The sequence below is a fragment of the Myodes glareolus genome, chromosome 8 (assembly GCF_982192425.1).
Source record: "Myodes glareolus chromosome 8, mMyoGla1.1, whole genome shotgun sequence".
Classification (NCBI taxonomy): domain Eukaryota; kingdom Metazoa; phylum Chordata; class Mammalia; order Rodentia; family Cricetidae; genus Myodes; species Myodes glareolus.
The window spans coordinates 67,921,530-67,943,315 of record NC_142033.1 but is presented as its reverse complement, the minus strand read 5'-3'; the positions used below and the strand labels follow the sequence as shown (position 1 = coordinate 67,943,315).

Sequence of the window (21,786 nt, the reverse complement as noted above, 5' to 3'; positions counted from 1 at the left end):
TTGAACTTCTGCTCCAGATCTCATCTATGTTTGTGCTGACTTGGCACTGGTCATCCTACCAGGGGTTCTGTGCAGCAAAGATGGGCTTGTGAACAGAAATGAAAGCCTGGCCGACATTTATTTGGTCAGTGTTGGGATCAAAACCAGGTCCCCCCACATGCTAGCGAATATGAGACTTAAAGTGTTCCAGTGGTGACCAGCAGTCTTTCAGTGCTCTGTGTTGTTTCCTCTGTAGTTATTATTGACATGTGAATCAGAACAAGCGTGTGGGTTTCACTGGAGAGGCCTCTCAAGGTCAGGGACAGGCTCCCTTCGTCTTTGTGACTGGCTGCGCACAAGCTGATGACAGCACACTTTTCTGGAGTGTCAACATTTACAACCAGTTTCATTCTTAGCTTCCATGATTTGTGGAAAGGAAAAGAAGACAATGGAATCTCACAGAATTATGAACCCAAACTGTCAGATAACAACTCATATTTTCCATTCAGTTTGTTGAATGGGAAAAAAAATGGGAGTCTCTGAATTGTGCAGTTTGGTTGGCCAGTCTTTAGAGCCTTTTCTTCCTCAGCTTTTACCTGCTGCTGGATGTCCCTTTGTTGGAAGAACTGGTTTGATCCAGTACAGTGCTATCCAAGACTGGTAAGATCTGCCTTTGTCTCCAGTGGGAGCCCAGCTGATGTCCAGCCTGCAGGAAAGGAACCCAGTGGGGCACTGTGGGAAAGGGAATGGAGGGAAAGAAGGTAGCTGCAACTGTGGTTCCTAGTTGTGTCAGGAACACGCCAGTGTCTCCTCCAGGGATGCCCAGCCTCTGCCATAGGAACTGCAGCTGAGGCCTGTGCCAGGCAAAGCTGAGCACAGTTTGTTTTCTTTTGCTTTGTTTTTATACCTGTTTCCACAACTCAAGGTGTGGACCTCAGTAAAAATAAATAAACAAATAAATAAAAATTAAAAAAATCATTGATACCGAGTATAGGAAAAACTTTCGTTGTATAATTAGATTTCAAAGTCATAAACTTTTTCAGTTTTCTTTGAAAAGATGTTGAAGAGACAGTAGGATTTTATACTTTTATTTCTGATAGTCTTTATGCTGTGAGTTAATTTTCAAGAGCAAAAATATTCTTTACTGCAGCGTTTTTATTGACTCAGGAGCCATATCCTAACTATCTGTTCCCTACTTTGCTTCAGGTAGCTTGTTGTATTTCAGTAACAGAATTCTTTTCAAATGTTCTGCTCAGGCAACATTTACGTATCTTTGATGCTTTTATCGTAATACTGTTTTCACACAATTAGGAAGTACTGCTGGCATTTCTTCTCTCTCACCTGTGCTGCTTTTGAGGCGTCTGATAGGTGGATGGCTTAGGGGTGTTTCATGTCATGGGGCTCTGTGTGTGTGTGTGTGTGTGTGTGTGTGTGTGTGTGTGTCACATTAAGTATGTGCTACTACAGTAAGAGATCTGGCTGCCAACTGCAGCTTCCCCGCCTGCAAACATGGGACTCTGGTGCTGAGTAATACCTTGGATGTCTCTGTTTTGCTCTAGAAAATCTAACACAGATTTCGATTGCCTTTTAAAAAGCTACCCTTCCCCAGGAAACCTTATCTTTACTTTGGCATCTGGTTTTCTGTGAAGTCATCATTTTAGATCAGAATTTCCAGCTGTGGCATCTAGTTTTATGGAGCCTGGACTAAGAATGAAAAACTTGGCTACGTGTTTCAGTGTGTAAAATGAGTGTTATCTGTGTGTGTGTGAAACAGTGCGGTGGTTGTGGCTAACGATTTTAGTTTGCAGGGTTATTTTCTGATGTGCTCTAAGAGAAGCAGCCTGCGCGACAACGGCCAGCTCAGAGGAATGGGCTAGGTTTGCCTTCTTCCAGTGTCCCTTGACATAATGTGCTGTGCGCACCCCCACAAGGGAGAACTGCTGACAGCCTACAGTAACTCCCTCACCTCCCAAATGAGGAAACTGAGGCCTTGACTTTGTCCCCTGTGAGAAATGGTCACTAACTGGAAGTGAAAGGAGTCAGAGTTAATCCTATTAGGGGACATCACATGCCCTGCTGTGACAGTGCAGAGGCCCTGTGCAGAGAAATCCCCCACCCATACCCCCATGACAGCCCTGCTCAGAGGTTGCCTGTGCTTAGAACTAGGAGGGCTGGGAAACCAGTGGAACAGGAGACAGTTTGGAAGAACCTCTCAGGATTTAAAAATGTTTTCACTCTCTACTCTCTAAATCAGCTCTTCAATTTTTATTCTAATGAATTACAAAATCAGTGGTTTGGAATACAAGAATGCCTTGGTGTAGCAAATTGGTGCTCGTTACAGCAGAATTTGTCTTGCAGAACTAGATACCTGTTTGTCTAGCAATGGAGACATGGCTCCATCGTGGTCTTTGTAAGAGTGGGATGTTATGTTGCTTTTAGAAGTTTGAAGAAGTTTTTGGTGCTAAGTGAAATAAGTGGGGTATAGACTATGATTTCATTCACGTAGAGAGTGTAGATGTACAAATTGTAGTATAGAGTTTATTTCAGAGTGCTGTCACTATGGGTTGATTTTACTTCCTAATTCTGCATAGTTCATAAACTGTCTACCATCAGCAGAAAATAAGGCCATAAAATTTTAATGCAACCAAATAGACAATTTTTATAATATAAGGTTATAAAGTCACTGTAGAGTCTCACTGAAGGTAGGCTCCTAGACACAGCAAACATGAAGATGATGCTTGGCTATCTCTCACACAGCTGCCTGGCCTCCACCCCATGCTATGGACCCACCGATGGGAGATGGCACCCATCCACACCAGGAACAGTAAGGTGAAGCCCACAGGGCACCGTCTTAATCAGCAGTCATTTTATTTGACCAAAAACAAAAGAGTCTATAAATTTGAAAAGCTGTTCTCCGGTATTGAAAGAACATTGCTTTAGTATTTGAGAGTGCCTACTAGTTAGCTCTATTGACTGGGAGGTGACATTCTGTCACTTTCAATTCTTTGCCTGGTGACTGGAAATTTTCATAAATTGGCTTCCCAGAACATTCTTTTATATGGGTGACTTGACCTAATTTCTCTTACCTGGTTCTGGTTTAATGATTAAGCTGAGTTAGCCATTAAGTAACCAGTGGCTCTGTAGAAGACAGTGAGTGAATACCTGGAGTCTGAAAACGTACCTTCCATCAGCCCAGGCGGAGTCTGTGTCCTCAGAGTATAGCACTGGTCAAGCAGCTGTGCCAGTTAAGCTGTTTTTCTAAAAGGTAAGCTTTCCTAGAGCGCACTGGGGTTTTTTTCACTCTTAGGATTCTTTGGAAAAAAAAAATGTAAAAATATTTTGAAGCCCTCAATTCCACTTTATAATTTGGAATCAATAACTTCTTGCTACTGTAATTTCATCCGTTTTATACTACCCCCAGGAAAAAGCATTTACCTCCTTCACGTTTCTTATAGTGATTTCAGTTGGTCTCATTTTGCATTGCAATTATGGCTTTCCATTCCATGAGGTATGGCTTAGAGTTGTGTTTCAAATTTGAAATGGCTCGTGCATTAATGAAGCTACTGTTTTTCATTTGGAAGAAATGCTCTCTTAGGGAAAGTTGTTAAGGCCTGGGATGCAGCTTTAAAATGTTTGTCTTGTGATAGTTGCAAGTCATTATTCCCCAAAGAAAAAGTGGCACCTTTAGACCCTCGCATGCCTGTTGGGCCAATTGTATTTGATTTCTGTGCAGTCACAAGGGGCTACAGAGCAGAAGGGACAGTGCTGTGTGGATGAGGCTTCTAGCCAAGGCCTTGGGACAAAGGTGATGTCTTACTTGAAGGAAAATCCAAGTCGGCTCAGTGCCCAGTCAGCCTCTTTCCACATCCTCTCCCTCTGCATCTCATAGAAAATCTAGGTGTTTCCTTAAAACTCAAGCTGTTCCTACTTGCCTAATTTTGGGGTTGTGAATGTATGCCCATGTGGATATAAACTGGGTTTATGGCACTCGTTAAACATCATGACTTCCTGTATTAGCTGATAACTCTGTTCTGATAGTGAATTGTTGTTGTTTGGGTTTTTTTTTTTTTTTGGCTTTTTTCCCCCCTGACAACTGTTTCTTTGAAAAACTTATAAGATGGAACAATAGTGTAGGCAGTCCAAATCAGGTACTTACTTTACTATCTACTTAATGAATATTTATGAAACTTTGTGGAGTGTGAGGCAGTCTTTCCTGACAATTGGAGGTACACCAGAGACGTTAACATTATTGGTCTAATGACACAATACTATTTTGCAAAAGTAAAACATCAATATTGAAAATTTGCTTCTTTTTGTTAAGAGTTCTTTCCACCGGGGGAATAAAAAACAATAACAAACACTTTCAAATTTAGAATAGACGTAAATTAATTTCAGAATTTCTGGTTCCAGTATGCACCAAGAATTCTCCTTTCTAGAAAAGAATTATTCTCTTTATTTCTTCATTAGTATTTGTAAGACTCATCTGAACTTTTTCTTTTAGTGCATAAGAAAGCACATTTGTGTGTAGTAATTAGTGGTCTTCTCTTTGATAGCGCTGGCAGCCTTCATATGTAAACATCTGTGAGTCCATCTGTCTGGCCCAAAGCCTGACCTCTCCTTAATGTTCTCATGCTTAGATGATAAAGTTGATATTGGTAAAATAATAATAATACAGACCTCATCCCAGGTTGAGGTTTGATGCATCTCAAGATGAGGGAGGGGTGTTGGAGGACCACACTGGAGCTTACAGCTTTTCTTTGAAGCTGGCACTGCATAATAGGCAGTGCAGGCAGAGTGGGCAAGTGCTCTGCAGCCGCACCAACTGGATTTCCACCCAGTTCTGGTACTTAGTTGCTAAGTGCATCAAACACAGCATTGAGCCTCCTGAGCTTGGCTCCCTGTATGTGAGACAGAGATCATGAGTCTCCTCATGTGCTGTAACAACATCTAAGGTCACTATCAGAAGCAAGGACCACATGAAACTATGGCCAGGGCTCAGTGTTCCATGAGTACAAGGGATATATTTGGTATTAATTGTAGAATAGTAAAGCCATTGTTGTGCCTGTCATTCCAGGGCCTGGTTAGTCAATGCCAATTAAATTGAACGATTATTTCTTCTTCTAGTGTTTCTTTTTTCTTCTCACTCATAAGCATGTTACAAATACATTAGCAACTGGAATGTGTGCTCCTCCTAATAGGTGTACAGTGTTTCTGGGAGTTCAGCTTGAGCTCTGAGAAGGAAATCAGGTTCCGCTATATGGGCAGAGTAAAGGCTCTCTCTCATTGTTTCTTCCTGCCTGGCTCTGAGCTGGGCATTGCCCCCTCTAATGCCTATCTAGTACCTCAATTTTGAACCTTTGTTCTCAGAAGGTACTCTGGTTGAGACACTGATTTTATAGAATTTAATTCTATGAAAAATATAAAGAAGCCTGTGATCTTGTTCTGGGTGGACTTGGGGAATCTACTTAGTACAGGCTACTTGGCAGTCTAAAGGGTTCTTCTGCCTCCTCAATGGCTGTGAAATCACCGCTTAATCCAGCTACTTGAGACATCTCTTCTTTTTTGCATCCCAAGTTTTTAAAACTTACAACATTTTAGTCTCTTACATGACACTGCGGCAAACTGTGACAGTAATTTCTGTTACCCCCTGCTCCCAGGCTCTGGTGCAGTGGTTCCTTAGCAAGGACAGGGTTAGGGATCAAGTGTACCTTTCTACCCATAGGTAAATCGGGCAGCCTGATGAGTCAGCTTAGGAAGGGTGTGCAGAAGCTGTTAGGTTAAAAATGGGTGACACAAGTATCCTAGGCCTCAGCTCTTCCTCTTTAAAGGAAGGTCTGAGCAAGCCCAGTGCGGGTGGAGGAATGCCGGCATGGAACAGGAAGAGGACTGACAGATGAGACTGCAAAAACAGTAGGCAGGCACTCTAGTAAAGGTCTGAGCCTGGGGCTGGCACATGAGCCAGGCAGTGATGGAGGAACTGTAGAGCTGAGCGGCCAGGTGCCTGTAGCACTATCGTAGGAGTCAGTGATCAGATTTGAGGCCTGAGCCTGAGCGGGCAGCAGTAGCCTCACAGCCTAGACAGGATGACAGGAACTCCAGAGGCAAGGTTGCACGGGGTGCAAGGCAGATGAGGATGTGAGAATCCCAGAGAGAAGGAAGAGGGATGAGGATGCAGATCCCAGCAAGAGGTCTAAGGGCGGGAGAGCCCCTGTAGTTTGGGGTAAAGACTGTTTTATATATGTGCCTCTTCCCTCTCTTGCCTCACTCACTACCTTGTTGCTGTTTAAGAAGTCAGAACTTTTCTCTGTTCATAGGAGAAATCCTCCGGACTCTTGGTGCTTCCCAGTTTCAGTGGAAGATAATAGATTGTTTGTTCTTTATTTTAGGAATATAGAGAAAAGTGTGTGTGTGTCGGGGGGGGGGGATCTTGATTTTGCAATTGTATATAGTAAAAAATTTTAAAGGACGATCCATGCTGAGGAATGTGGTGTAGCCACAGGAGCCTTGTTCTGTGCTAATTACCACTGTTCCTGTTGGTCTTCCCAGCACTTGACAGGCGCAGCTCTTCAGTGCAGGCCCAGACTGGAGCCAGTGTTCCACAGGGCTCTGCCATTCACTTTGAATTCTCATGTGCACTCTTGAGACCCACTTTTTGTGTGGGTCATGTCACCCTTAGAAAATACTATCCTTGCATCACTTTTGTGTGACCTTCCCAAGTCACACTGTACTTGTTGGGTACTTTTCTAGTCCCTTTGCATCTCACCCTCTGTAAGGTACATGCTGTTATTGCCCCCTTCTACAGATGAGGAAGCTGAGGCAAAAGTAGGCTAAGTATTGGGAATGTCCATGTACTCCATTAGTGTCAGTGCTATCTTGGATACAGAACCTGGCCCCAGAACTCCCCCTCAGCCTCATTCTTATACTGTCTGCGGTTCTCAGCTCTGGTGAAGCTGTCACCCAAGAGCTTATGGACATGGCCTTGCGGACACCAGCCATCTTCCTTTCCCTGCTTCAAGGTCAATGGCCACTGCCTCCTTGTTTTCCAGCCCACTGGTACAGTTCCTTTCTCTGCCCTGATGGCACATGTGAGGCTCCTGATGGCCTTTTGCAGCTAAGGACTACAGCTTATCCAGCCTGGTGGCTCTAGTCCTGTAGGGTAGGCACTGTGAACACAGGAACTTACCCCCTACTTGCGTATTCCAGCACAGGACCTACAGCGTTTCCACCCAGCATGGTATATGCTTTGTGACATCTTTGGAGGATTCCACATGTTGTTAGTTTGTATTTGGAGCTCCCAGAGGCCTGAAAGTAGTATGGAGGATTAATTGGATAGGTCTTGATTTGAATTCCATCGCTAGTCTCTCTAAGCCTGTTTCCCTACCTGTGAATGGTGTCCATGTCTGAGCATCACTGAAGAGTGAAGGAGGTGTGAATGTGTGAAGTGTGCTTTGTGGCAGGCAGGCAGAAGGGCTAGGTCCTTCAACTGTAAACAAGCATGACACTCATAAGACTGGCTGTGAAGAGCCACCTGAGTAGGCTGTGATTTTCAGTCAAATGCAAAAGCCTTGGGCTGTTTGGAGCTGGACTAGATGTTAGGGATCTGGGAATGTAACCCCTGTGTTCATGAGCAAGGGTTTAAGCTTAGCAGTGATAAGACTTAAGGGTCCAGAGGCATTCTGTAAAGTATTCATTCTGTACCATATGCAAATAGGCAGTTAAATACTTGCTTAGTTAGGTGTAATAGCACCAGCCTGTAGTCCCAGCTCTCTGCTGAGGCAGGAGACTTGCTTGAGCCTGGCGTAGACCTGTCTCAAAAAACAAAAACAAGCAAAATACCATCCTTGCTCCTACACTGACAGCTGGTTTCCACTCCCTAACCTGTGTGGTGTTGGTCACCCAGGACATACTCCTCTGAAGAACCTCCCCTGAGCCAAGGATATGGTTATATTGACTTATAACTGTGACCACTGTATGATAGGGGCTCAGGAGAGGCCAGGGAGGAAGCACACCGACCCTGCTGTCTTCAGGAGAGGAAGAAGTAGACATGCACAAGCCACTGGAGGGGAAAAGCTGAGGAAACTCTCCTGTTCTTGTTTCCCGTGGAATTGCATGTCTTGGCGTTTCGCTGCCTCACTGCGCGAGGGTTAGGACTGGACAAATTGAGCTATGACAGTCCTGGAGCCACAACACTGGCACTGGGCTATACTGAACTTAATGTCGGGAAACTATAATGTGTATTATGCTTGGAAATAATTTCTAGATAGTTGTAATTGATTTTTTTATCAATACTTTATTGTAGACTTTTACATTACTACCATTTGTAACTGTTAGAATTCAAGTGAAAAGTGAGCATTGCTTAGTTGAAGAGTAACTACTGTGAACGGCTCAGACTGCAGTGAAGAAGGGAGCAGCCCTTCAGCGAAGCTCACTGCTGTCTCCCTGCCACCATTTAAAAAGATCATTCCTCCTTTTACCTCCACAGAGGATTAACTTTAGCAGTGCGGAGGTGAACATGGTGCAGTATCGGCTGAATCCCCCGGGGACTCTCTGTTTTACCAATTAAAATGCCCCAGCATATTCTGCCTCTTGTTATATAGACCGGCTCTTTAAAAACACATAGTGCGCTTTTCTTAAACATCTGTGAAAGTTTCCCTTTGCCGGATGCGAAGTGGAATGGGAAGCAACTGCAATGCTTTCTTTCCCTGCCATGGGGCTGCTTGAGATCTGATGAGCGCCGAGCTCTCATAGCAGCGCAGCAGCAAAGAGGCAGCTTCCTAGCTCTCAGTTTTGATGATTGGAAAGCTCAAGGATTTGTCGCCTGCCGGTTCTGGTGTTTACGCTCTACTGCGTGACCACTTCACAGATATTTAATGTCTAGTTTATGGCATGATGAGCAATATCTTTGTTTCCAAATGGCAAGTAATAATGAGAATCAGAATGTGGCTGACTTTTAAAATTGTGCATTTTACATGGAAAAACTTGAAACTACAAATTTTAAATCTCATAAAAGCTAATCAAATTTGGTAGTGTACATACTCCTGTGCATCTGAATTCCATAAGCGCTGGGAGCGCTGACAGTGCCTGAGGAGTCTGTTTCCCACCCTCAAGCACACATTCCTTCGCCCACTTGGGAAGAGACGCCCAGAAGAGCCTGGAGACTGTCCAGCCGTCCCCTGGCTTCCCAATCAGTACCAGCTTGTCTTATTCCCAATGACCAGAGTCCACAGCATGTCTCATTGTCCTGTGTGAAATAGAAATGGCATCAGCACCAGAGTGAAAGTTGTGACTTATGGATGGGTCTTGTGTTACGAGAAAGCAAACAGTACTTTCCCGAGAGAAACCGAGTGACTTCCACCAGGAGGGACCCTCCCGACCCTTAGTGCTGAGCTGCGGTTGAGTTACAGTCTTCACTCTTTTGTTTTCCGCTCAGTCTTACTCTAAAGCACTTTTTGGATCTTATGCGTTTCACTTTCTCTTCTGTAGCCGCGGTCCCTGTCCTGGTCCCGGGGCAGAGGCTGCCAACAGTGTTTGACGCGTGGTGTGTTCAAGTTCAAGAGTTAATGAAATGTGTTTGATTAATTTATTGCAGAGCGCTGCCTCAAGTTAAAACAGTTTTGCTCTGTGGAAAATTCTTTCTGTTCAAAAGAAGGTCCTTATTTCTAAGAGTAGAGCTCTGATTTTAATTAAATAAAGAGCATTTTATGCAATTTTTTTCCTAAAAGCTTAAGACTAATTTCTATGGTTACTAGGGATATAAATCTCTAGATTACTTTAAAACAAAGATTTGTGTTCAGGAGAGAGTTGACAGCCCCCTTTAAGAGAAGCTATTACTTAATTTTACTTTCCTAAGTTTAAACACATAAAAATATTTGTAATGATACCCCAAAGGCATCATAAAAATGTAAAATAATTGTACTCTAAAATATCTAAAATTACAGGAAATAGACCTCATTTTAAAAAATGAACTAGGATTCATGGCTAGGGAACTAGGATGTGACACACTTCAAAACCAGAGTCTCTTGTTAGAAGGCTATTTTTATGATTGAAAAAATCTTTTGTTAATTGTACGGACTTTAAAATATGTCCATTCAGTTAGGAAATAATTCTTTTTAGTCTTGTTACCTTTAATTGGTTCTACTGTATGGATGCCTTCAATCCCTGCAAGAGAAATCATCTGTGTGTAGAATTAGGTAGGAGCCCTGGGTTTGTGTCTGTGGCTCCGCTTTAGACTGTTCTAAGTATCGTTCACAAAGAAGGACCCATTCTTAAAGAGCACAAATACTTGTGGTGATTACTTTCCCAAGGCATCCTTCCTCTTTCAGTACATAGTGGGGGCTAATAAACTGTTACAGGCTGAAGGTGTAGCGTATCTTAATAAGCACAGTATGAGATGTTTGATAGGAAGACTGCAAAAATCACTTTCCACTTTTTAGTACATAAAACTAATCCTTACCTTCCTTCCCATGTGATATTGTGGCTTTTCTGTTTTTGTTTTCCAAAATGTTAGCTGGGCCATCTGTAATAAAACATCCCCATTTCATTAAGAAAGCAAGATAATAACTTATACAGTATTCATACTGGAGACTGGATGTTCTATGCAAGATGCCCTGAGCCAGGAATGCTTTGCATTAGTTCCCATTTATATTTTGACAGCAAAACGGGGGAAAGAAACTCCTTACCCTCACTTTTTTTTTTTTTAAGAGACAAGCAAATGCAGTTAAACCTAGGCACTGAAAGTACTGTGAGCTGCGCGTTTGAACAGACGTAAACAGCGGTCATCGCAAATGCACATGAATCACTTTGCTTTTATCTTTCAAGCAAAGCATTTCCCATAGTTTTTGTGGGTTTTTATTTAAGTTGGGAAAACTTTGGAAGTTTGTGTGAAAGTATAAATAAATGTAGGGAAGTCATGATTAGAGTTTGATAGTAAACACTCAGCAGCAAATTGGGAAAGTCTATTAAAGTCAGATGTAGCTTTTAATAATGTTTGCTCAAAAACTTACTCTCGAGAAGAAAGAAGCAGTGACTTATGCACGTTTGGAACAAAGGCTTGGCCGTGATTCAGAATAAAAGCTGAATGCGAAGTTTGTCCGTGAGGTTTCTGTGATTTAAAGAGCCTTCGTGATTGTTACAGGAGCCTTCGCAATGCCCTTTCCTAATTTTAATAAGCATAGAAGTCGCTTGTGTATCCATATGTGTATATGTGTTCCAGTTTAAAAGCAAAATAGTTTCCAATAAAATTTAACATTTTTTTTCCTCAGGATAAACCTATGTGAAGATTCTCAACTCTGCAATGAGGGGAAAAAGTAAATTTATTTAGTTATTGAAATGCACTGCAATATAGGATATAGATAAAAATAAAATTTAATGTTTTGAATTTGTTTCAGATCCCAAATTTCTTGTGAGCTTGACATAGTAGTCAGTCACTGCTTCTGTCCCTTGCTTGTGCTCTCATACTGGGAAGCAACTTCATTTCCCCTGGGGTAACTCCAAAGACTCTGCTGCCTGTGGCTTGCAAGTTGTTGCCCAGGGGTTGAAATAGTGATGAGGGTAGCCTCTGATGAAGGTTGAAGGTCTTAAAAAATGTGTTTGACACTCCTTTCTCTGAAACAGGACTGCGGGATCCTTAAATGTGTGTGTGTGTGTGTGTGTGTGTGTGTGTGTGTGTGTGTGTGTGTGTGTGTGTGCTTGTTGTTGGGAGCGCTTGGTGATATGTTTTGATAAGTTTTATAGCTAACAAATTGAGAAGGAATTTTAAAGCAAAATACTTTGTTATTTTGATAAGAAAAGAAATGTGTATATTTGTTTTAAAGCACATTAGTCATCTGGAAAAATGCTCCAGAAAGTGCAGGCTTGTACTTACTCAGTTTACTGTGAAAGCTTTCAAACATGAACTTTGACTATATAATTTAAGTCGAGACTTTTAAGTACTTTTGTCCCAGTAAAATAATTCTTAAAAGTATGGAATTTGAGTCTCATATTTAAGGTCTATTATATTATCATTTTTTTCTAGCTGTTCTACTCCACTATAGAATGCTATTTTCAGAACCAAGTATTTAATTCTGTTTGAACATTTAAGTAAATTCATTTTTATCAGGCAAGTTCTTACTTTGTAAAATTAAGCAGTTGTCAGTTTGCTGTAGTTACTTACTTTCACTTTTTCAAAGCAAATGTATTAGAACCTTTTGTAACTTATCCCTTGAAACAGTCTGCCATGTGTGAGAGAGAAAAACCATAATGAGGGAACGGAATATATATATATATATATATATATATATATATATATATATATATATATATATATATATATTTTTTTTTTTTTTTTTTTTTTTTTTGAGGACCGAGGATGATTAGGCAAGGCCCTGGATTTTCTTGGAATGCCGACATCCATGTTGCTGGCAGAGGCCAGCATGCTCGGCATTTTCTTCCCATTCACTCAGCTGAATGAGGACTGTAGAGGCCAGGCTGTGGATCTTGTTACAGACCCTTTCTCCAGTTTCCCAATAGGAGTGCGTGCTCATTCCTTTGCTTACGTTTTTGCTAAAGAAGCAGTAGGCTAGAGCAGAGCAGAGTCCTGTTATCAGAGCAGTGTTTTCTGGTGAGTGTGAATGATTGGCATCTCTCAGGCAGCAGAGACAGTGCCTGTCTTCCCTCTGTACTGCTCAAAGTCGCTTTTGCTGGTCTCTTGCTGATGTGAAGCAGAAACTGAACAAGGTAACAGTTTTGATGGTGAGATTAGAGGTAGCCAGGCAGACTGTCTCCTGGCTTTTAGAGACCCTCATAAGCTCAGGCCACCCCCTCCCCTTGTTTAGATATTATTTGCTCTTTTGAGTTTCGGATTACAGAAGCAATTGATCTGCATGACCTATCTTGAGAACTTTAACTTTGCAGTGGAAACTTAAACCAAATGTGTATCCTCAAGAGACAAATCATCTTAGGACCAGGCTGCTGTCACTTTGATGTACTGTGCCTCTCTCGGGGGACCCTTATGGTAGTGAGCGCCATCTAGTGGATGAAACTTGTAGTTGCTACTGTGGATAGAAGGCTAGAGAATTGGTCTGATGCTTGTTCTTGGCGCACAAAGAACTAAGTTTTTATGTTGTTCCTAGCATGTAAATTTAACTGTGGCCAGGATTCTAAGAGAATGAGATGGAGAGCATTTGAGTCTTCATACACAGATCCTCCCCTACTGCTGTATTGCTGTGATTCATGTGTGGGGGTGGGCAGTGTTCTGTAGTTTTGGGGACTTCATGGACTTGATAGACCCATTCTGTTGCTGCAGATTCCATTCTATCCTGAGGATAAGTATGAATTGCATATTGCAACTTGTCTCTGAGGTTGTGTGCCTCTGATGCATGCTAATGTGTTTACAGCAACTATTAAAAAGCTGCATTTTAAAAACCCCATTGTACATTATAACTGCCGATTTTTAGGTATAGCTACCCCTTAATGCTTTTATAAAAGGACACGTTCTTGATAAAATATCTCACTCTTTGATTTGTTGAATGTTTTTGACATTTGTTGAGCTGGGACCTATACTGGATCTTCAGAATTCAAAACAAGCAAGACAAGGTTCTTCTGAGCTTTTTAATTCTTCACCACAGAAGAGAATGGACACTCTGGGGTGTGGGCTGTGTTGTGGTGTGTATCATTGTGTTTGTCTGCTAAGTATTCTCTACTGTGGATGGAAAAAAACATTAGCAACTGCTTTTGAAGAAATTGATAAGTAAAATTAATGGGTTATTTTCATGAGCTTGGAAAAGGGGCAGTAGTAGAAGGTGGCATGACAGCTTCTCTCTGCCTTGTTTCTTGGGCTCAAGTTTGTTCCAGGGAGCCAAGGTCTGAAGGTTCATGAAAAAGAATTCAAAATAGCAAGAAGCTCATTCTGGACTTGATTCTGGAGTTTGGAGCCTGGCTTTCCATTCATTAGCTGTATGAACTTGACAGGTTTCCTCATTTGCACTGAGAAATAGTTTGATAATCAGTACGGAAGTCTAACCTAGTACTTAGTGCACAGTGAATACCATGTATCTATTACAGTTTATAGTTAAAAGAAAATCTTTGAAGCTTTCTTCCATTCCTCCCTCTCCACCACTTGTAAGGCAGATGTGTGGTTATCTCTCATGAGCAGTCTTTCCCCCACCCCCTGACGCCCCACTGATCTCCTTATCACAACTGGTTAGTGTTACCTACAGCCAGACTCGCCAGTCATCCAGGGTCAGCGACCGTCTCAAGTGCCTAACTAGAAACTTGTTCTGTGTGCAGGGTGCTTACTTACACTAGGGTGTGTGTGTGTGTGTGTGTGTGTGTGTGTGTGTGTGTGTGTGTGTTAGAGTTCTTGACCTGAGTTCCAGCAAGCAAGAGCCTCTGAAGCTCAAAATGGTAGTAGAGAGGTTTGTGTCTAAGGAGAATGTGTTATTTCTTAGGTCAGAGTCTCAGGCACCTATGTCCCATAAAAAGGTCAGAAACTATGTGTTAGATGTTTGTAATTCTTTTTGTAAGGCCAATAAAGAAATTAAAAGTAGAATCCTTTCTGGAAAATGAAACTCAAGTTCCACTGTTCTCCAGTTGCTTTTTAAGATACAAGAACACTCTATGCACAGGGTTGAGATTTTGGTTGGCCTCATCTTCCTGTCCCCTCCTGTCACAGCTGTGGAATGTTAAGACAAGGGGAGGTAGAATGCAGGCTGTTGTGTAGACTCAGACCAGGGCAGCTCCCCGAGTCCCTGAGCTAGCTCTGTGGCTCATCTCCTTTGTAGAAGCCCTGAAACTTTCCTTGCAGTGTCATTTCTGTTGCACATTCACCAGAAACATGTAGAATCTGCTCAAATCTGTACCTTTTACAACTTGTCAGGGGAATTCTTTTTATTGTCTACTTTCCCTACACCTTCCTGAAAAATATTTTAAATTTCTGAAGCCTAGGCCTTGGAAGTTCTGTTGTTGAGTTCATGTAGTCTGTTAGATAGCTACTGAGACTCCTGCCATGTCCGCGGCCTTGGTGTCATGCTCTAGTGGAGCCAGGTTGAGGAGACTGCTCACCTTTCAGCACAGTAGCTTTTGGATGGTCAGACAACCTTGCAGATCTTCCAGTCTGACCTTTGCAGTGTGCAGTTGAGGTTTTCGGCACAACAGTGACCCTGAGGTCAGAAGTGGCTCGGTCACTCAGCACCCAGAGGTGCATCCTGCTCTCTGCCTGCACTGAACATTCATCACAGTGTCTGCTTCCCAGGGAGCAGGGCAGGTACAGGCTGCGCATTAGGGCAGTATGAACACTGGACCCAGGAAAGTGCATGCTGAGTCAGGATGGGGCTATGGTGGGGAAAGAAAGGCAGTGGGAGAGGAGAATGCACTAGGCACGGACAGGACAGGCTGGTTGGTGAGTAAGCCCACAGAAACTTGCTTGGCAAAAGCCTGTTTACTACTTGGTGTGGGGGACATTGGACAAGTTGGTTTCCCAGGGACTCATCCAGGAAGAATATCTCACCTCACCACCTGTATCTCTAGCATGGATGTGCACAGCTAAATTCATCATGACTCCCAAGACCACCAGCCATGGCCTCTGCTCCATACCTGAAAAAAAACACATTCTGTGCCTTTGGTTAGAGAGTTGAGCTGCTCTCAAGTTCATGTCATTGCAGTTGTGTGTTCTGGTCCCCTTGCACTCTGTTAAGTGGAATTATTGGAGGCCATTGTTTTCCCTGAACAGACAGACCAAACCAAAACAGAGTCATTCACGCTAATGCTGCTGAACCAAACCAACGTTAATGAAAATGAATGTTTCATTTCTTTGGATGTGGGCGATCCTAGTTTATCTGAGTTAGTGTGATGAAGGTGATTCCACAAGCAATGCCAAGAGGCTCAGGGCTGACTGATCCTGATTGTTAGTCTATAGCTCAATCTGTTGCCCAGTGTCCTGCTGAAAGAGAGGGGAGGCCAACTCTTCATGAATGCAGGCCAAGCCAATATGATCTGGTGTGGGTGTGTGTGTGTGTGTGTGTGTGAGTGTGTGTGTGTGTGGTTTTTGACAGTCATCTTTCTCCTTACCCCGATCCTGGGCACTGAACTCAGGGTCTTGCACTTACTCTGCAGGTGGGTACTCTGAGCTAAATCTCCTCCCTCCACCTCAGTCTCTGGAGTGCCAGAACCAGCGTGTGCCATCTTGTTGATTTTTAAAATTGAAATACAGTTAAAACATTGATGCTTTTTTATTATAGTTGTTTTCAATGACAAAATGATCAGAATTACAAATGACAAGAGGCCAGGAAAAGCATGAACAAAATGAAGACATAATTCATCAACAGCACTCTTGGGGAATCATCTTCCCCAAGTTGATGTAAGCCAGCCTGACTCAGTGACTCAGGAGTAGGCATTCTGACGTGGCATCAGTAAGAATACTAAATCCAGACATGAGAGGCTGTGGCTCCTGCCACACAAGGCTTCCAGTCTGTTCTGGGCATCGTGTTGACTTGCAGGCCCATGACCTGATATATTTAAGGTAATAAATGTGTCCAGAAGCCACAGATATTATTTCTGATAGAGAGTTCATGAGAATTTTGGGAATGTTTAGCCTAGAGAAAGGGAAGCCTCTGTGTGTAGGGAACGCAACACTTGAAGGTTTCTTCCAACCCTGAGCATTGAGAGAGGGACCTCGTGTGCTAGAAAGTGTCTGCTGCTGAACTGTGCTCCTAACTCATTGAACTTCATTCAGAGGAAAAGTAATTTTTTACTGTTTGAAGTGGAATGAATTCCCAAGAGGCAGTGGGCTTCCCATGTGCTGTCTACAATTAGATGTCTCCTAGTGTTCTAGGCCAGAGAATCCAGGCAGGGGCAGTAAGTCACTTCTTTTTGCAGTTTCTGCTAAGCAAAGAGAAAAGTCTAGTAAAGTAGCAGTGCCCAAGCTTTGCAGGACAGGGACTACTACACTATCCATCACCGCAGAGATGCAATGTGGGATGCTGGGAGGATGGAGGGAAAGGCAAGGTTGTTCAGTTTGCATAGGAAGAAAGTGGGGAGGATGAGTAATCTATGGCATGTGCTTGTTCTTCAGGTTGAGTCTAGGCTTGCTGTAAAGCAGATGTTGCTTCAGATTCATTGCTGCTGTGGGGCTGCTCAACCTCTGCTGTCTAGCAATGAGTCCTTTTGCTTTGTATTGGCACTAAGAATGCAGCGTTTTTGTTTTCTGAGAGCTGTTTGTTCTGCTTTGGGGAATAGGAGCTTACTATCAGGAAGGAAGCTCTACTTTGCAGGTTAAGTTAGCTGCCAGTACCCTGAACTCTAGGTCACTGTGCTCACCCCACAGCGCCATTCAGCTTTGTTCACCATCCAGCTATTCCTACTCTCTGCTATCCAAAGACTCTGGGAAGTTAGAATACAAAGGTGAGACTAGAAAAAGTGATTTCTGGTACACATGGTTCCTGTCTGTATCTTAGAAGATGGATTGAATCCTGGGAGCTGCTGTTTGGAAAAAGAAAATTGAAGTTTACAGACTGGCAGCACCTTACATACACCATTGATGAGGATCAGATGCAGCCAGCTAGCCTTGGGAAGGCTTTGTGCAGAAAGAGGGACGAGAGCCACAATACCACAAGTGGAGTCCTATGGACCCAGCAGGTTTGAGTAGCTGGTGGTGGCAAAGATGAAGGCATGAGAAGGAGCCTGCTGAGGGATGGGCACTGAGGTGTAGGAAGGGAGCGAGCAGTGGGACCAGCTCCTAGAGCAGATGCTTAGCAAGGCAAGTGGCAGACAGAACTCACAGGTATAGTTTATTTGTGAGCATAATGGAGGCCTGTGATTTTCTTATTTGGAAACAGAGAGAGGATATCAAGCCTTTGGGATCATGGGGACAACTGGTGGTGAGCCATGAGCCAGAGTAGAGTGGAGTGGTTGCCCTAGTGCCTTCCAGGACACGCTTCCTTTGATGCACTCGTGGAGTGTTTGGAAGACAGCTGGAACTCAGAGAGAGGTGGGCTTAGGTGTGTGTTTTATGAGCTTGTGAATAAGCCTATGGTTGGAATAAGTATACCCAAAATGCCAAGGACCCTGCCAAGGACTGAACACAAGAAGCAGATTCTGCAGTTCTGTGCAGGCGGAGAGCAGCTCTCAGAAGTAACCTGGGAGACTGAACTTCAGGAGGGACCTGTGGGGGCTGGAAAGGAGCTCCCCAGCAGAACAGTGATTCTCAGGCTTCTTAGTGCAACAATCCTTCAATACAGTTCCTCATGTTGTAACCCCCGACCAAAATTTATTTTCATTGCTACTTTCTAACTGTAATTTTGCTACTGATCTGAATTATAATGTAAATACCTGTGTTTTAATTTTGCTACTGATCTGAATTATAATGTAAATACCTGTGTTTTAATTTTGCTACTGTTCTGAATTATAATGTAAATATCTGTGTTTTCTATTGGTTTTAGGTGACCCCTGTGAAAAAGTTATTTGACCCCAGAGGGGTCATGAGCCACAGTTTGAGAGCCACTGCTCTGGGGATTGCCTTCCCTCCAGACTGCCTGCAGTGAGGGCCATCATTCTGTGGTAGGGGAAAGGGGAAGGAGGAAGCCTGAGACTCTAACAGTTGCTTACTCAACAGTTCCTGGAAGAAAGAACCTTTCATAGACTAGTCCTAAGGAGCCTGCTGTCTGAGCACAGTAGACAAGCAGGGTTGAGCCAGGCTCTCTGTAGAGATGGAAACTTCTCTCCTGGGACCTAATTCAGACACCTTCCAAGGTGGCTTCAGCTGGGTCCATGCACACCAAGGCATGTTAGTTCCGTGCTTTCAATTCAGACTTTTAGCAATTGGTGGTGAAATTCCTCTTTCAGTTAAGACCGAAGGTATTGGATTTTGAACATAGTAGGTCCTAGGTTAAACTCAGGACCAGTCCTTATGAAAGATTAGTTATATCGCAGCACTAGCTCTTCTGGCTGTGTTTCCCACCAACTCACACAAGCTATGTCCACTGATTGAATAAAAAATAAATAAATAATGGTTTTATTAGGAGGACTTTTTACAATATGCCAGAGACACCTACTGAAGTCTCTTTAATCTTGAACAATGCTTACTTCTTTCAGAGGCAAATTATGCAAATCGGTACTTAGTGTTCTGAAATCCATCAAGTCTTTGTTGGTAGCCTGTGAGTGCCAGCAGAGCAGAGTTCCTGTCATCCTGGGCTGGGGAGTCTGCCACTGCTGTGATCAGCAAGAGGCACCAGTTCACTGCTTTGAACCGCCCTGCACTGATTGCATGGCCCCTCAGGAATCCTACCATTTCCTCAGTGCTTTTGTTTTAATTTATCTTGCTTTGAGTAATTTACAAAGCACCCAGGAAGTAGTAGGTAGCCAAGCTGTTCTGTAGGTGACACCCATAAACAAAGCTGGTCCGGTCTCCACAATGGCAGCTATGTTCCCCTAAGCTCCTGCCCAGTGCCTCATTGTGAAAACTTCCCAAACTCATCTGAAGTACACATGTAGGTGTGAACGGTGTCCTTTCTATCAGTGTGTGTGGTACAGTTAACTTGGAAGAATCCTTTGATTCCAAACGAAGTGAAAGAACAAGAAAAGTTGAAAAGCCCTTGCGGGTGGGGAAATGATGGGACTGTGGGGTGATCACCTGGTAGTGCCCTGCCGCTGCTTTAAGGCTAGTGCTGCCATCTAATGGTCAGGGGAAAGTGTGCAGCTCTGAGTTAGGATTTCATCCTTGTGGAGGTGTTTTTATCCCCCCCCATTCAGCAGAAATGTGATAAAATATTCTTAAAATCTCCCCCACAAATCATATTTTGATCAAGCTCTACAGAAAATAATTTTGGACAACTTGTGTATATATTTTAGTTTAGGGATTGCAAATAGGAGAAAACAAGAGCCATAGTGAAATGGAAGCATGTGAGATTATCTACCAGGGACGGAGGATGGTCTGGGGTTAAACAGTGAGACGATTTAAGCAGCAAGGTGACTGTTTATGTAACATTTTGTAGTACAGTCCTGGACCGGTTAACACACAGGGGGAACTTGCTTTCCTGAGGGTACAGAGTGCTTCTTTTATTCAGACTCACCCTAGAGCATTGTATTTCTGTTGTTAAAATTTTAAAGGTGAAAACAAGAGAAGAAGAAAAAGAAAATCAGTGTGAAGGAACAAATTGATGAGCTGGGAGTGGTGACCACACCTCTAACTAATCCTAGCATTTAGGAAGCAAAAGGGCAGATTTCTGTGAGTGAATCTGTCCTCCATCCCAGGCCAGCCAGAGGCACACAGAGCTGTTGATTGAAAAGCAGGACTCTCTTATCAGAGGGGATGAAAGATTCAGATCACCCCAATCCCTTGTTCCAGCAAAGAAGCAGTTTCATGAAGTTTTTATAGTAACAGAACAAAAAAGTTATAAAGCAAGACATTTCACACACATTAGTGGAAGCACCAGAAAGGCCAGCTACAGCAAAGTGAAGAAATCTCAGGTATAGACTGAACATGCTCTCTGACGGCACTCTTAGCTCTTTGATTGGTGGAAACTAGGGGTCTGTTCATATGTTCCAAAGGATTCCTATCTGTTAGTCATAGGATGTTAGGTCTGACACATAGGTAGCCTTTAAGAAATGGATATTTGGAGGGCGCTGGACTTCAATGTTCCAGCCTTTACATATCTCTAAAGTTCCAGTCAGCCTTTGCCGACAGCTTCTTTCCAGGAATTCTTACCCACAGTGAAACCTCGTCTCAAAAATGAAGAAAAAAATGAAACTACTGTGGATTAGTAATAGACATGAAAGCAATTCAAAACAAGTTGTGGCCTATCTTTGCTTGCCCCAAGGGTGCTTAACATGACCTGGAACTAGCAGAAGACACTGTTGGAAGCTGCCCACGAGTAGAGCCTTACAACAGGAATAAGTCAAACAGAAGTCCAGGATTAGAAACTTGACAGGCACCCAGTGTCATGGGTGGGTTATTTCCCCTAAACAGTATAGGTTATCGCTACAAATCCTGGTTGTCCTCCCAAACTTGACGGTAAAATCCTAACACCAAAGACACCATAGATTTTGGTCACAAACATGGAGAAATCAAACTGGTGCTAACAGGAAAGCGCCCTCCCAGCCAACTGGCTCTTATAATACTGAGGTGTTTGCATACTGTGAACTGTAATAATGGCCAGCATGGCCTTTTGTGACCACCAGTGCAATGGTGGCACAAATGTTAAATGAAGGGTTTAAACAGCTGCTTTATTTAAAACAGTAGAGTTAAGACCCTCTCCACAGGAGGAAACGTATGCCAGTACTATAATTTTAGCCCAGAACTTAGGGTTGGTGAGCACAGAGGCCCCAAGAGTGAACCTGAAGCACAATTAATAAAAGCTCAGGGTCAGAAATTGGAGTTCAACCTAAGATCTAAAAAGCAAAACAGCTAGCCTCTGGCTCTTACCTCGACCTCAGACTGAAGTGGCGATCCTGTCTCTAGGTAATCGTAGAATGAGACTGTGTCTGAGAGATGTCTCCCTAAAACCCATCTTATATCCCTCTCTAGGGCTGGGATTAAAGGCATACACCACCCGACATGTATGGCATCTAGTGTGGCTGCTGGGATTAAAGGTGTGTGTTACCATAACCTAGTCTGTAAAACTGACCAGTGGCACTGTTTTGCTCTCAGATCTTCAGGCAGTCTTTATTTATTGAAATACAATTAAAATGTCACTACATGAACCTACTACTTTATTCTTCTGAATGTATATAGTATCAAACTGACATCTAAATTCACATCTCTCTACCCATAATAGTGCAGCTCTCAGACCTTAGAGAAGTGTCTTGTGCAGTTGCTGGTGGTGCTGCAGAACCCAC

General features: G+C 43.1%; 1 protein-coding gene across 3 annotated transcripts in view; it reads left to right on the top strand.

Annotated features, from left to right (window-relative positions):
- Nucleotides 1-21,786, top strand: part of Stx18 (syntaxin 18) — a 101,769-nt gene that overhangs the window by 31,227 nt on the left and 48,756 nt on the right. Inside the window, exon 1 of one of the 3 annotated variants that reach the window (XM_048461630.3) lies at nt 3,146-3,244. The exons of the other annotated variants lie outside the window; for them this stretch is intronic. The gene's annotated coding sequence lies outside the window, so the exon portion shown is untranslated. Of the gene's footprint in view, nt 1-3,145; nt 3,245-21,786 lie in introns of those variants that run through there. 3 annotated transcript variants of the gene reach the window in all.